A 12,733-nucleotide genomic window follows, 5' to 3' on the forward strand; every position below is an offset into this window, starting at 1 on the left:
AACAATGTAATGTGGTGTTTTTGGATGCTGTCTTTCAGAGACATTTGATACTTTGAAATCACACAGCCCTACGAGTCTCAAACCCCGGCGGACTCCTATTGATCTAGTCTATGCAGCAAGGCAGAGTGCTTGAACTAGTCTGTGCCATGTGCACATGTGTATTAGTGAGCTGCAATGTGGAGTAAAGAGTGCACCTATATCTGTGATAGTACCAAGCTGGGAGCACAAGGCAGCTCGGCAGTGAGATCCTTCATTTACTTTCACAAAACTCAACCGGGGCAATCCAAACCCCTGGATACTTTGCTACCAACTGATGTATCCTCTCTGCTGTATTTTAGCTACACCCCCAAACAAAGGGCAAAACACCTTCTACAGTGATAATAAGAATAACTTTGAAGTTATACCCTGTGAAGCTGCTACTACAATTTTGAAGACAAAGTAATGTGGGTTGGACTAGATGATCTCCAGAGGTCCCTTCCAACCCCAACCATTCTGTCATTCTGTGAAAAGCACATGACACATAAATAGGGAAGAGCCTGGGGAAAGCATCTAACTCACTTGAGTAAGGACAAGAGTGAATATGACATTTAGAAAATAGCCATCAACCAAAGACAGTGTGGTGAGCAATCAGTTAATCAGTACTTCCAGAGAAAATATTCTTGCAGCTATAGTAGTTTGCAGTAATCCTTCCCTCCATCTAACGCTGGTGAAGCCTCCTATGAAGTTTTATGCCCAATTTAGGACACTGCCTTGAAAGCTGTAGACCACTTGGAGAAACTCCAGAAGAGAACAAGAAGAAAGATCGGAAGTCTGAAAACTTGACCTATGAGGGAAGATTGAAGGAATTGTGCTGTTTAGTTTAGAAAGAGAAGAGCAAGGGAGACACGTTAACTGTTCCCAGACAAAAAAAGCCTCTATCTACCAGCACAGCTGATCCTGCCTCAGGGCAGGGGTGGCTCCTAAACTTTCTCCCAGCTCTGTTTCCTCAGTTCAGAAGGCAGGATTTAGCAAAAAGAGGGTGATGCACTCATAAACGGTGCTGTTAGCAAAGACCAATGCGATGCATATGCTCTCCTCATGGGACACAGATACATTTGAATAAATCTGTTCCCTCCTTCCCCCAAAGCAGCTCCAGGTTGCATTCAGGCATAATTCAGCCACAGCAATGAGCCTGCTATATGCTATCCTTATGTACAACATTGCTTGCGGTGGAACCACCTCACTCTTTTGCTGCTTTTGGAGTTGCAACTGGGATCCAACCCTGGAATATTGCACAAGACAAGTTGGAGGAGCCCTGTAAGGAAGGAAAGGAAGGAAAGCACATAGCAATCCTGGAGACCTGATGAGTGCTAAAGGCTGCAAAAGCCAAGCAGCAGCCGCAAGAGACAGACACACAGGAGCAGGCAGCACACAGGGCCTTTCTCTCCTTTGCGCAGCCGCCCGCGCAGCAGCACAGAGGGGCTTTGTGCTGGGGGCAGTCCCACGGACCCATGTAAGGGTGTGGGTTTGCTGCTGGAGGAGCGATGTCCAGGGGGTTCTGGGCAGGAGCCCCTGCAACCCGGCCTGCCTGACCAACAAAAACTCCATTCACCCAGAGCACAAAGCAGATTCCCCTGTCAGATCTTCCCACGGTGTCCAGCCGTGCTGGGTGCTCTGCTCAGCCTCCCCGGCCGCTCTGCAGGGTACTCACGCTGCCCCCCAATCCCCAGTTACAGCCACTCTCCCTGTTGTTATACACCATCCTCACCAGCATTCCGGATGCCTGTTCACTAAATAGTCCCTCCACAGGAAGATCGTTTTCTGGCTTACATCTCAGCAGTCAGACCAAGATACTCAATATTCTCAGATACAACCAACAAGTGGCAGGATACCCCTGAAACAATGACTTCTAGACAGTTAATTTTCACATTTATATGATGTTTACTGGGCTTCTGAGCCTGTACCCTATTTGTTCTTATTTCTTTAGGATTCACACAAAGAGGTTTTCAAATCAGAAGAAGCAACTGTTATCAGTTATACCAGTCTCCTACCAGGAAACTTCTGTTATTAACTTGCTACCAGACCATCAAATCTATATTTTAACTAGAGAGTATTTATTGCCATTACCCACAAAGCTTGAAGTTTCATCAGAAAATATCCAGGGAAGTCAAGACAGCTTCCCTCCTTCCCCAGCCTATCACCTAAGTTACTGCCTGAATGTACTTGGCTATCACATGATGTGAAGATGTCTGCTTTTCTTTTGGAGAAAAAAACGCTGACACTGACAATCTGTTCAGTTTTGTTATTATTGATGTTCTAATGTGCTGACTTGCAATAGGCCAATGGTGCTGCTAGACTTCATTCTTTGCTCAATATCCTTAAATTATTCTTTGCTCTTCTTAAATCTCTGGCCGTAATTTTTTCCTTATGCTTCTTTCGACTGTCTTCTACACTTTCCAACTTTAAATTTGCATTAATTGCAGCTTCCTTTTTTGCCCTAAATATGCATCTCTTACAGATGTTATTATTTCTCAAATTAGCATAACTTTCAAGTGTTGGATTAAGGCTTTGGGGGAATAAAATAAGAAGTGAATAGGCTGCTTCTGATTAACATTCCTATTTGATTATTTTAAACACTCCACTTATTCAGATCAAGTATTTTTAAATCTTGGAAATAACTTATTTTAAGAGCTACTTGACATTATTTGTTGACACAGAATAAGTGTGCATTACTTGTATAATAATTCATAAACTCTCATAGCAATGTTTCTTTCTCAGTCAAGATTGGGGCCAATATACATTTCCCTTGTGCTGGAAGTAATACATTGCAAGTTATGAGATGGTTATCCTTGGTTTTGAGGAATTACCCTGTCATTTGCTAAAATCCAGTATCACACTAGCTTTTCTAATCCCTGTACAGGCAGTCACAGCCTTTGCTGCCTCCAGCATCCTGGCCGGTAATGAGCACCAATCTTCACACACCTCAGTTGCTTGTTCCCAGTTCAGCCCCAGGCAGCTATTAATTATTGTTGTTGCTGTTAAAGACAGCAGGGCCGCTGCTTTAATAGGAAATTGGTTATGTGTGAGTCATGTCAACAACCCAGTATAGCCCACCCTTCCTTGTGCCCCATCAGCCACCCACACACAGGGGATGTAGAATTCGTCATGGCAAAAGAGAGGAAATAGCCTCCAGAACAACGGTTTCCCCTCGCTTCAATACCCACATTAGGTCAGCAAGTTAAGAAACCTTCTGGATAACACCAAGTCCTGAGCACTGTAAATACTGGTACCCCCAACAGGAGGTTCTGGCATGGGGAGCAACCACAGAGAAAACATCAAAACCCCATGCCACACACAGCTCACTCTGTGCTTGGCGCCTACAGAGGTGTTAAAACACGCCCTTGCCAGTAGCCACCAGTTTCCCTGTATGTCCTCTCCACCAACCACCTCTCCTGCCTCGAAGCAGCTGAAGCCACCAAGCCTCTTGCCACGTCTCAAAGACATTTTTCTCTGAATCACAGATTCCTGCAACTGCCTTGTGCCTTGAGTAACACAACCGCTTTCAGGGGCTCACTTCCCCAGCTTCCAAAAAACAACGTGGTTGCCTGGAGTGCTGCATGTGTGCGAACAGAGCAGCTGCCCACGCTGCTGCAGCCAGTGGGAACCTGAGCTTCCCGAGTATTTTTGCACAGCAAAGCAAACAGCTTTTCTCCTGAAGTTTCACTTCCCACTCAGGATCAAAAAACATTGGAGACCAACTGCAGAACCACAAACATTGTCCCAGGCTGGTACAGTAGCAGCAGAGCCACTGGCAAAGCCCCTGTGTGATAAGGCCATGCATACAGAGGAACAGATAAAAGTGCATATGCTGGGGACTGCTGCTGTGCTCATGTGTGCCTGGGATTTTGCCTACATCTGGATTGTGCCACCCCTTGCACATGTGATTTCCAACACAGGTTCTTGGTCTTTTAGAGGAACATATCTCAGACCTGCTAAGTAGCCATTGAGTTTTTCCTCCCTTAACATATGTAGTACCCATTTGCAGCAGAGAAAGCTGTAGGCATCTTCCCTTTGCAACTAATTCTAGCAGATGAAGTGAAAGGCCCCTTGCTATGCAGGCAGGGCAGCAGCCTTGCTGCCTCCTTGCAGTAAGCTAAGGTTAAGGCTGCATGCATAACAGAGATAGCTCTCTAGTTAAACGCTTCCAGATTTGCCCCCGTACCTCCAGCTGTCAGCACTGGTATCTCCATTCCTTATTGCAGAGCACAGAACAGGGAACAGCTGTGATAGTTTCTGGCTCCTGCTGGGGACTGCATCCGCTCCCTAAGCTTTGCAGAAAAATATACTGATTTCTCAGAGGGCAGCTTTAATAACTAGGATTCCCACAAGCCATTAGGAGAATTCAGCTCATGATATTTGGCATGAATATCACACTCTGTTCCTCATGTTGCTACAATTTCCATTTCAAATAGCAGGAAACAAATTACCCTGTGGTGTTTTTCAGGACAACCAATGGTAAGGAACATGGAACCAAAGGCTGTTGCAGGGCACACGCCTTGACAAAGTGCCGAGTGTAAGAGAAGAAATACTTCTCAGAGGTTACAAAGGTAAGAAGTTAAATATGAATCTAAATTTTCGTGGTCAGAAAAGCATTTTGCAGGGGCTGGAGCCTCATGCAGTCACTGAACAAAACGGCAAAGGAGTTTTGCTGGATGAATGGGCTGGCACAGGATGTTATTCATCTCTAAAGTTCAGTTTACTTATTGCCCAGACATGCAGTGAATCCTGGGGGAGAATTAAGCTCAGGAAAGGAAACCCATTTACAATCAAACTGTAGTTTGGCCTTCAATTTGTATGCCTTCATTATTTTCCCACCCTCCTGCCCCAAAGTCCTTGTCTCAAATAGTGTGAAATACAAACATGAAATATTGTGGATAAGGCAGCATGGAAGCACAGAGGTGACAAGGACAAGGGACTGTCACAGCAACCCATTCTTCTGACAAGTGCCTGAGCTGCCCTGTCTGTTACAGCTGCTGCAGGGGTGTTAAACCACCATCACCTCTGGGTGACCAAGCAGCCCCCGGGCATCTGCAGAGACCACACCAGGATTGGAACCAGTGAACGGATGTCACAGCTCTGACTTCTCATCGCATCTCCCCATGGGGAGTAAGAGCACGAGCTGTTCTCTGTTCCCAGCAAGGAGGTGCAAGCAGGGAAACCTCAAGCTCTTCTATAACACTCGCCACCAGCGTTCTGCCCCATGCTCTAGCCTCTGTGTCCAAAGATGCTCGCTGGCACAAAGAAATTAACACTCTCCACTGTCAGAAGTCAACAAAACAGAGGTTACTTCAGCTGCATAAGTGACAAGCTTGTGACACAGCTGCTCCAGCAAAGGGGAAAGATTCACCGCATGGAAAAAGGCCACTGGCTGGCTCTGTTAAGATGAGTACAGCCTCTCAGCAACAGGACTGTCCAGCAAACCTGTGCCCCTGCAAAAAGCAGCTACAGGTCTGCTGCTTCCCTGCCACTACTGCATTTCCCAGTCTCTGAGCGCCATTCTCCCCCCAGGTACGGGAGGTCCCAAGCTCAAGCCAGAGGATCCAGCCATAGGATCCCCAGCCCAGCTCCAGCCCTTGCAGCAAGTTCATATGAGCACACGCCTCTTTCCTCACATCTCCTGCAGGAGAAGGGACATTGTAAAGGTTGTTTATTAACAGCTCTGGGACAAAGGAGCAAGAAAGAAAACAAATCAATTTATAAATCAGCTAAAGAGAAACTTGTGACTCTAATGGTCTCCTTTGTAATTCCTTACGTGTGGCCTGGAGCTGCTCTGGCATCACTTCTCCTGATGCTGAATCAGCAGAACAGCCCCACTTGTGCAGTAAACAGCCCGATAAGGGCAGAATAGCCCTGAAGAGGAAAGCATTAACTTATGCTGCGTCCAGATTTTTCTTAGCTTCTGCTAGTATTTGGGAAGACTGATAGTGGTCAGCTTTCCCACCACTAAATACCAAGGAGTGACTCACATTAGCATCTACCTCAGCAAGACAGGACATACGCTTTCCTATGGGACAAGGTAGAAACAGGACAAAGAGAGAAAACTCATGCAAGAGCTGTCTCAAACAATACCAGTCAGTGCTAGCTGAGCTCTCCAATGGGACCATACCAGTCCTGAATACTTTGCCAGACTTTTTCCTCTGATAACATTTCTCAAAGCGGGAGGGAGAACAAAAATAACAAAACACTGTTCTGTTTAACAGTTACCCAGAGAAAAGCTGAGCTAAAGTTTCCAACAATTATCAGTACAATATCCTAAAACATACATGCAATGTATCATTTTTTAATTTAAAACTGCCTGGGATAGGAGTGCTGTCATGAGGATTGAAAACTGTGTAAGAGTACAAGGCAACATATCGAGATGACAAAAGACATGTTAGAACAATAGCATTAAAATGCTCAGTATGGCACTGATATGCCTGAAGCAAAAGTGGCAAATTGCACTGTAATTCATTGAGAGGAACTGCACATCCAGGGAGGATAGATAAATAATGTCCAAGGTATCTATGGAAACCACCATCCTACACAGGAAACAATAAAACTTGGAAAAAGATAAACATGAGAAAAATATCACAAACTTCAGATACTCATAAGGACAATAGCACTAATTGAAAGCAGGATTTGATCCTAAAGAGATGGGGACTCACTTAAAGAGATGTGAAGCCTGGAAGTGAGGGCTAGCAGGCTGAAGGAGATACAGGAGCTGTACGGTAACTCTGCAAAGAGAAATCTATGGGGACATCTCCTAAGAGCAGATGTGGAAGCCCTAGCTTTAAAATCCATTTATAATCTGGCTGTGCTCCCAACACCACTCTTGTTCAGATGACTCTCAGCAGTGGGTCTTCTCCTGGGCCACGATCTGCTCACCCTTTACAGAGACACACGGGAAGTCACCTCACTGTGGATGGAAACAATGAAGGCAAAGGACTGGTGAGTAGTTTCAGCTTTTCACTTTCCATCACTGAAAGTATCCAGCAACTTTTCTTGCTCTCCTATTTTGTTTTGTCTGATATTTTTGCCCAATAATTTTTAGCTCTCAGAGCCTCTCACAGCTCAATTTGGACCCTTTCTGTACAGCTGATCATGCCAAACCAAAAAACTCTTAAACTCTGCTGAGCTTACCAGTTATAAACAAAGGTTTCACATCTTTTTCTCATTTAAGAATGGAATATTTTTTAACGTAGCTATAATACAGGAAATTAATGTAGCAACAGTGAAATACTTATTGAACAGGAATATTATATGTGTTTCAAAAAATTGTTTCAGTCACACTTATTTTCTCACTTGCTCTCACTTCCCTCAGAGGCACAGAGCTCACCCAGGCGCTCTGGCAGGATCCTGGTTAGGATGGGACCAAGGGTGCCAGATGCCAGGTTCACACCGCACCTCTTCAGTGGCAAGCTACAAATTTTGGAAGAGGTCTTTTGCCATCTTGGTTACTACAGTGTGATCCATTTGCCTTGAAATCTCGCTCACCTCATGGGCCGAGAGCCCTAGTGTGGGTAGCTGCTCAGTGAATTTTTTTCCTCATTTTGGGTGCCTTAGCTCCCCCAGTCTGCCTTCCTGCTGAGAAGGACGACTTGCACACAGGATGTGCTGTGACCTTGCTGCCATACCTCTGTTATCAGAACACAGTTTTTTTTTCCCCAAGGAGTCATCTGCACAGGGGCTTTATCACCACCTGTGCCTTCTTCTGACAAACCAACCATGTGAGGCTTATCAGGGCGCAGGCTGCCAGCCTTGTCAGAAATACCACATTTGTCAGTGTTTTACCCAGTTTTAGTGCAGTCAGTCACATCCTCGGTTATCAAAACAGACCATTCTTTTAACTGTTGATCTGTTGCTTCTTCTAGTCCTCACACACACACTCTTCCATTCATGTTTCCTTCAGGCCAGCTGTAGTATTTCTGCTCCTTCAGCTGCACGCCTGCCTTATGCATGGTGTGCTTGGACCTTTGCTCCTTTGCTTCACAGGGCAGCATCATGGCTGGGAAAAGGTCTCCTTGGCTTAGGTTATGGGAGACCCTCATACCAGCAAAATAAACAGACTTTAGGGCTGGTCTGGTGTCTGCTCCTGCACCCTGCTCTGCTGCTCGGATGTCGCTGGGTCTCCTGCTCAGAACTTGCGGCACAGCACACACGAGCACAGCACCAGCACTGATCTTCTGGAAGTTAGAGGATGCTGAAATCCCAAATAGGAACAATGTACCCTGTCCCTGGCTGTTACTACTGGACTCACCACAAGGGATTCTAAACAGTTTACACCCAAGATCTCATTGACAATGGTAGTTCCGGAGCTGTTTTCAGTCTGTCACATGCCAAGCAGCTCCCTGTTGACAGAACAGAGTGAGACCATTGTCACTAGTGTAGTGCAGACCTGGTAGTGTTCCTGTACCCAGGCTCACAGGACAAGGCTGGCATTAACCTCAGATTCTCCCATAAAGCTCCTGGTGAGACAGGAGAGCTGCAATTATCCCACAGCAGAGCCACGAGACTCACAAGGAGGCTTTTGTGCACGCACATTTTCTCATGCTCATGTCACAGCCTTATGAGTTCAACCTTCTCTCAGCACATAGACACCAAGCAAGGCCAGGACTATCTCACTACTTTCCCACTATTCCCAGGGTCTCCTTGACTCTATGGCTTTCGCAGCTGACTCCAGTTCTCAGCAGTGCTGTCTGCACGCAACATATGGGGAGCTAATACCAAACAAGTAATGCTGGAAGTGACCATCATGCTTTTCTGTCTGTTGAACCTCAGCCTTTCCCTAATAACAAATCATAACATTTCAATTTCTCACAATGCTTTCCACCTATATACTGCCAAGCAGTTTACAGAGGTCAGCACCTTTGGCTCCTTTTCCACAGGTGATGAAAAAGCACAAGAGAGCAGCAAATAGCCAGCCTGATGCTCAGTCCCCTGCACCACTTAGTCTGCTTGTCTGGGAAGCTCTCACAGCACACTCGTCCCACGGAAAGGCAGAGTTCCCAGGGTCCAGGGAAAGATCAGCATGCTCTCGCTACACCTACTCTTAAATTAATCTTCTGTCATTTTGATATAGTCTCTTATGTTTTGCCAGACTAATAGCAACTTGGAGATTATTGGTCTAGTAAAGTACACACATGACTCATACTACAAGATCTATCTAGTTCTTGTACAACTTCAAAATATGGAAAAATGGAAAATATCATTTAGGTTAGGAGAAATGTGCTGAAAAATAGGAACAAAGGCAGCTGAGCCCTGTACCAGGAAAGAAGGCATTCCCTGTGTTTCCTTCCCGCAGTCTGATTTGAGGGGTGAAGGCAGGAGAAACCAGTAGAGTAAGAGAGTTGTTCGCTACTTTATAAAGGAGTTAGGGACTATGTAAGAGCAGTCTTGATGCATTATATATAATCTCTGTGAAACACTAGTAAACTTTAACTACTACACCACACCAAAAGTTCCTGAGATGTAGTTTGCAGTAGATTACAACATACATGTATGATTGCGGTCCCCTGAGAAGGAAACGGACAGAAGAGGCCCTCTAAGATCCCTATTTACAGAAGGGCTTCTATTCCTAGCAAGGCTTATGAGATGCAGTTAGCATTCACACAGACACCAAGAGGCCACAACACTAAAACTGGTAGAGAAATTACTGGTTTTGAGTTGAGAAATGCTTTGTAACCTAAAAAGCAACTGTAAAATTACTGTCTTTAACAAAGAGTTCATAGCATGGTGCCAGGTTCAGTTGTAAAACATTATTTTTAAGATGAACTGCACAGTCTTAGTTTCACAGTTGGCTTAACTCTGCCACAAAAAGGGACTATCCTACCTCTGCCTTTTGCCATAGTTCTACCTCATGCTTGTACAAGTGCAGATTGCTTTTCTAATTTATACATATACATATTTTTTACCAAGCCATTCTTCAGACAAGTTTTCTGGTCAGGCTGACACAGTCACAAGTGTTGGTCTGATGGTCCTCTTCATCAGGCAGAGTAGACATTACTTAATTTCATGTGTCAAACCACTTGCATTAAACTTGCAATTGATTCACTTCAAAATAAGGTCTTTTCAAAATAAAGTCTTAATTATCTCTGGCTAATGACAGAATAAATTCTAAACAACACTGCTGGAATGTTATTTTCTTTATGGTTTTCATGCTTTTTTGTCACAACAGTATTTCTAAGTCTTGTAAACAAAAACCTAACCACTAGTTTTACCAGAATAAAGTTCTTGTCAGCTTCAGCTTGTTTTGTGTTTACTGCAGTCTCAGACAAAGCTGACAAATAGTAAGCTTCCTATACTATTTCCAAAAAACAAGACTAAATATATAGAAGCTACAGATCAGCTTATTGGACACATTCAACAGAAGGCAAAATTGCAGATTTCCAGTCTGTTTCCCACAAAGCAACTGGAGCCAGCAGCTAAGGGCTGATCTTGGCCAAGAGCAGATGTTCTCCCTGGCAAGAGCTGCCCAATGCCATTCAGGCAAAGAGCAGGTAGGAGGGAGGGACAGTTTTCAGCAGAGGAACGAATCCCACTCCGTCACCTGTTCCCACCACCACGCTCCATACAGGAGCTCCATCTTTCCCACCCCACTGCATGCCTGCTCCCCATAGTTTGCCATGGACCATGGATGTTCCCATCCCATCAGCTGTGCTGCACATGTCCAAATCCCCTCCATCCCTCACTTTTGGAGGAGTCTCCCCCTTCTTGCTACAGCCCAGGGAGAAAAGTGCACTGGCCACTGCCTCCCCTGCCCCCAACTGCAGCATTGCTATAAGTAAATGCTGGAAACCACAGCAGCTCAGCAGCTGCACCACCAGCAGTGCCGCTCCCCTGCCTCCGGGGCCCTCTGAACCGAGCGCAAATGTTCTGCAAACCAACTGAGGGGTTGAAGTGGTTTCTGTGTCCTGAGCTGCTGATTCACCTTTTCCATGCAGTATATAGAGTTCAAAGGCCAGTGGTGGTTTGAGCTTTTGCTGAAACATTGCAGACTGTTAATGTAAAAACAAGCTAATTCTCATTCCTTCGGTGTCCATTTTATTACCATCCTCTCCCCAAGAATGATCTGGCATTCACCACCCTATTGATGAGGGCAAATATTCTTATAGGAGGATCAGAAACAAAGGGAAGAATATAAATCAAAATAAAAGCCTTTAACTCCTACTTGTGCAAAATAAAAATGCTCTCTCAAAAGTGTAAGTTCCAACCCGTAAATCATCCAGCCACCTCGTAAAATTTACTGTTTTGTCAGAAGAGATGTAGGGTGCAGCTAGATGAAAGTCACAAGGGAGCATGGGACAGTGCAGGCCAGACCGATGGGCACGTCTCCTCATACCAGAAGCTTAATGACTGCCAACAAAGTATGTTGACATTACAAGGGGAATTTGAAAGGCAATGTGAAGGCAGACAGTGAAGCAGCTCTGCAGATCCTCACAGAAAGCTCTTCCCAAGCTGGGACCAGTGAGAGCCCTAATGGGTTCATACAGGAACTATCACAGGCTGAAGCTACAGCACTGCTAGCAGTGCTTGAGCACTGACAGAGCAGTGACAGCAGTGACCGCTACACATCCTGCATCACCCTTGAACATTAACAGCTGGAGCAGCACAAGGGATGGAGGGATGAGGAGCCGAAAGAGTAGGCTGGGAAACGGATCTTTCCAGTCACATTTAGGGGGAGTGAATACATGAAAGGACACAAGCAGATGAATTTGTTCAGTGTGCACTTAGCTGACTCTGTTCCCTTCCATCTGGTCTCTCACACTTTTTCCTTTAACTCATTTCTTAATTTGCACTGCTAATGCAGCACTGTTTCAGAGCACAGGGCTGTTTTTGTGTCTCTCCTTGTCTTACAGTGAAGCCCCCCCGCAGTAACTTTAATCTGAGTGACTTTTACCCTTGCCTCCTTCTGTTCTCTCACTTGGGCTGGCATTGGCTTTCAAGCCAGACAAGCTGAAAGTTTGCTGCAAAAAAAAAGAATAAGGCTAGGGACAAGGACAGCCGCCTTTTCCCTTTTCTTTCAGCAGCACAGATTTATGTCAAATTAAGCTGGCTACAGAAGTGCACCCTTAGGCTCTGCTGCTCCCCACGCAAGCATGCAGGCAACAGCTCTGCGGCTAGGAAATGCTGATGGAAGCACCTGTGATAAAACTTCAGCTCTGCTCAGGGAAGTTTTCACTGAGCTGAGAGATTAAGCCAGTTGTCACATCTAGCTGACAAAGCCATAAGAAAACAGAATGTAAGAAATGGTTTAATGTGGCTCATCTTTCAGAAAACCAACAGGAGTGCTTCTCTTGTGAACACAATCTAGAATTTAAGTTTGATTGGCCTCAAGCAACACTATTCCCTGACAGGCTGGCTTCCCAGTGTCATCTTAGTATCATCCACTTCACCTCAAAGTTCAAGCTATGACTTCCATCCTCAACCACGTCATAACCACCCTGAACAGATAACTTCCAAACTGAGAACCTGGCTCCTGTCTCAACACTTGAAACCCAATCCAGCTCCACGGAACACAGGCATTGAGCACCGTCATTAACCAATGGGCTAGTAAAACAGTACAGAATACCTAGCCGGGGGTGTTAACCCCAAAGTTGGGTTCGCTAGTTACTTCCAATCCCACGGGTGCTAAAAGTGCAAAGATATCTTAGGAAAAGAAGGAATGTGACCAAGCTTGATATTTTTGCACCCTACTAAGCCAGTTATACAACTTAGG

General features: G+C 45.2%; 2 protein-coding genes across 8 annotated transcripts in view; one reads left to right on the forward strand and one right to left on the reverse strand.

Moving 5' to 3' along the window:
• ENTPD1 (ectonucleoside triphosphate diphosphohydrolase 1) overlaps window positions 1-12,733 on the reverse strand; it is a 55,815-nt gene that overhangs the window by 14,483 nt on the left and 28,599 nt on the right. The gene's annotated exons all lie outside the window — the stretch shown is intronic.
• The window catches only part of LOC102095212 (gamma-aminobutyric acid receptor subunit pi), a 92,540-nt gene continuing 86,465 nt past the window's right edge, over window positions 6,659-12,733 (forward strand). Inside the window, exon 1 of the mRNA XM_021293812.2 lies at window positions 6,659-6,966. The gene's annotated coding sequence lies outside the window, so the exon portion shown is untranslated. The remainder of the gene's footprint in view (window positions 6,967-12,733) is intronic.

The sequence above is a fragment of the Columba livia genome, chromosome 6 (genome assembly GCF_036013475.1).
Source record: "Columba livia isolate bColLiv1 breed racing homer chromosome 6, bColLiv1.pat.W.v2, whole genome shotgun sequence".
Classification (NCBI taxonomy): Eukaryota; Metazoa; Chordata; class Aves; order Columbiformes; family Columbidae; genus Columba; species Columba livia.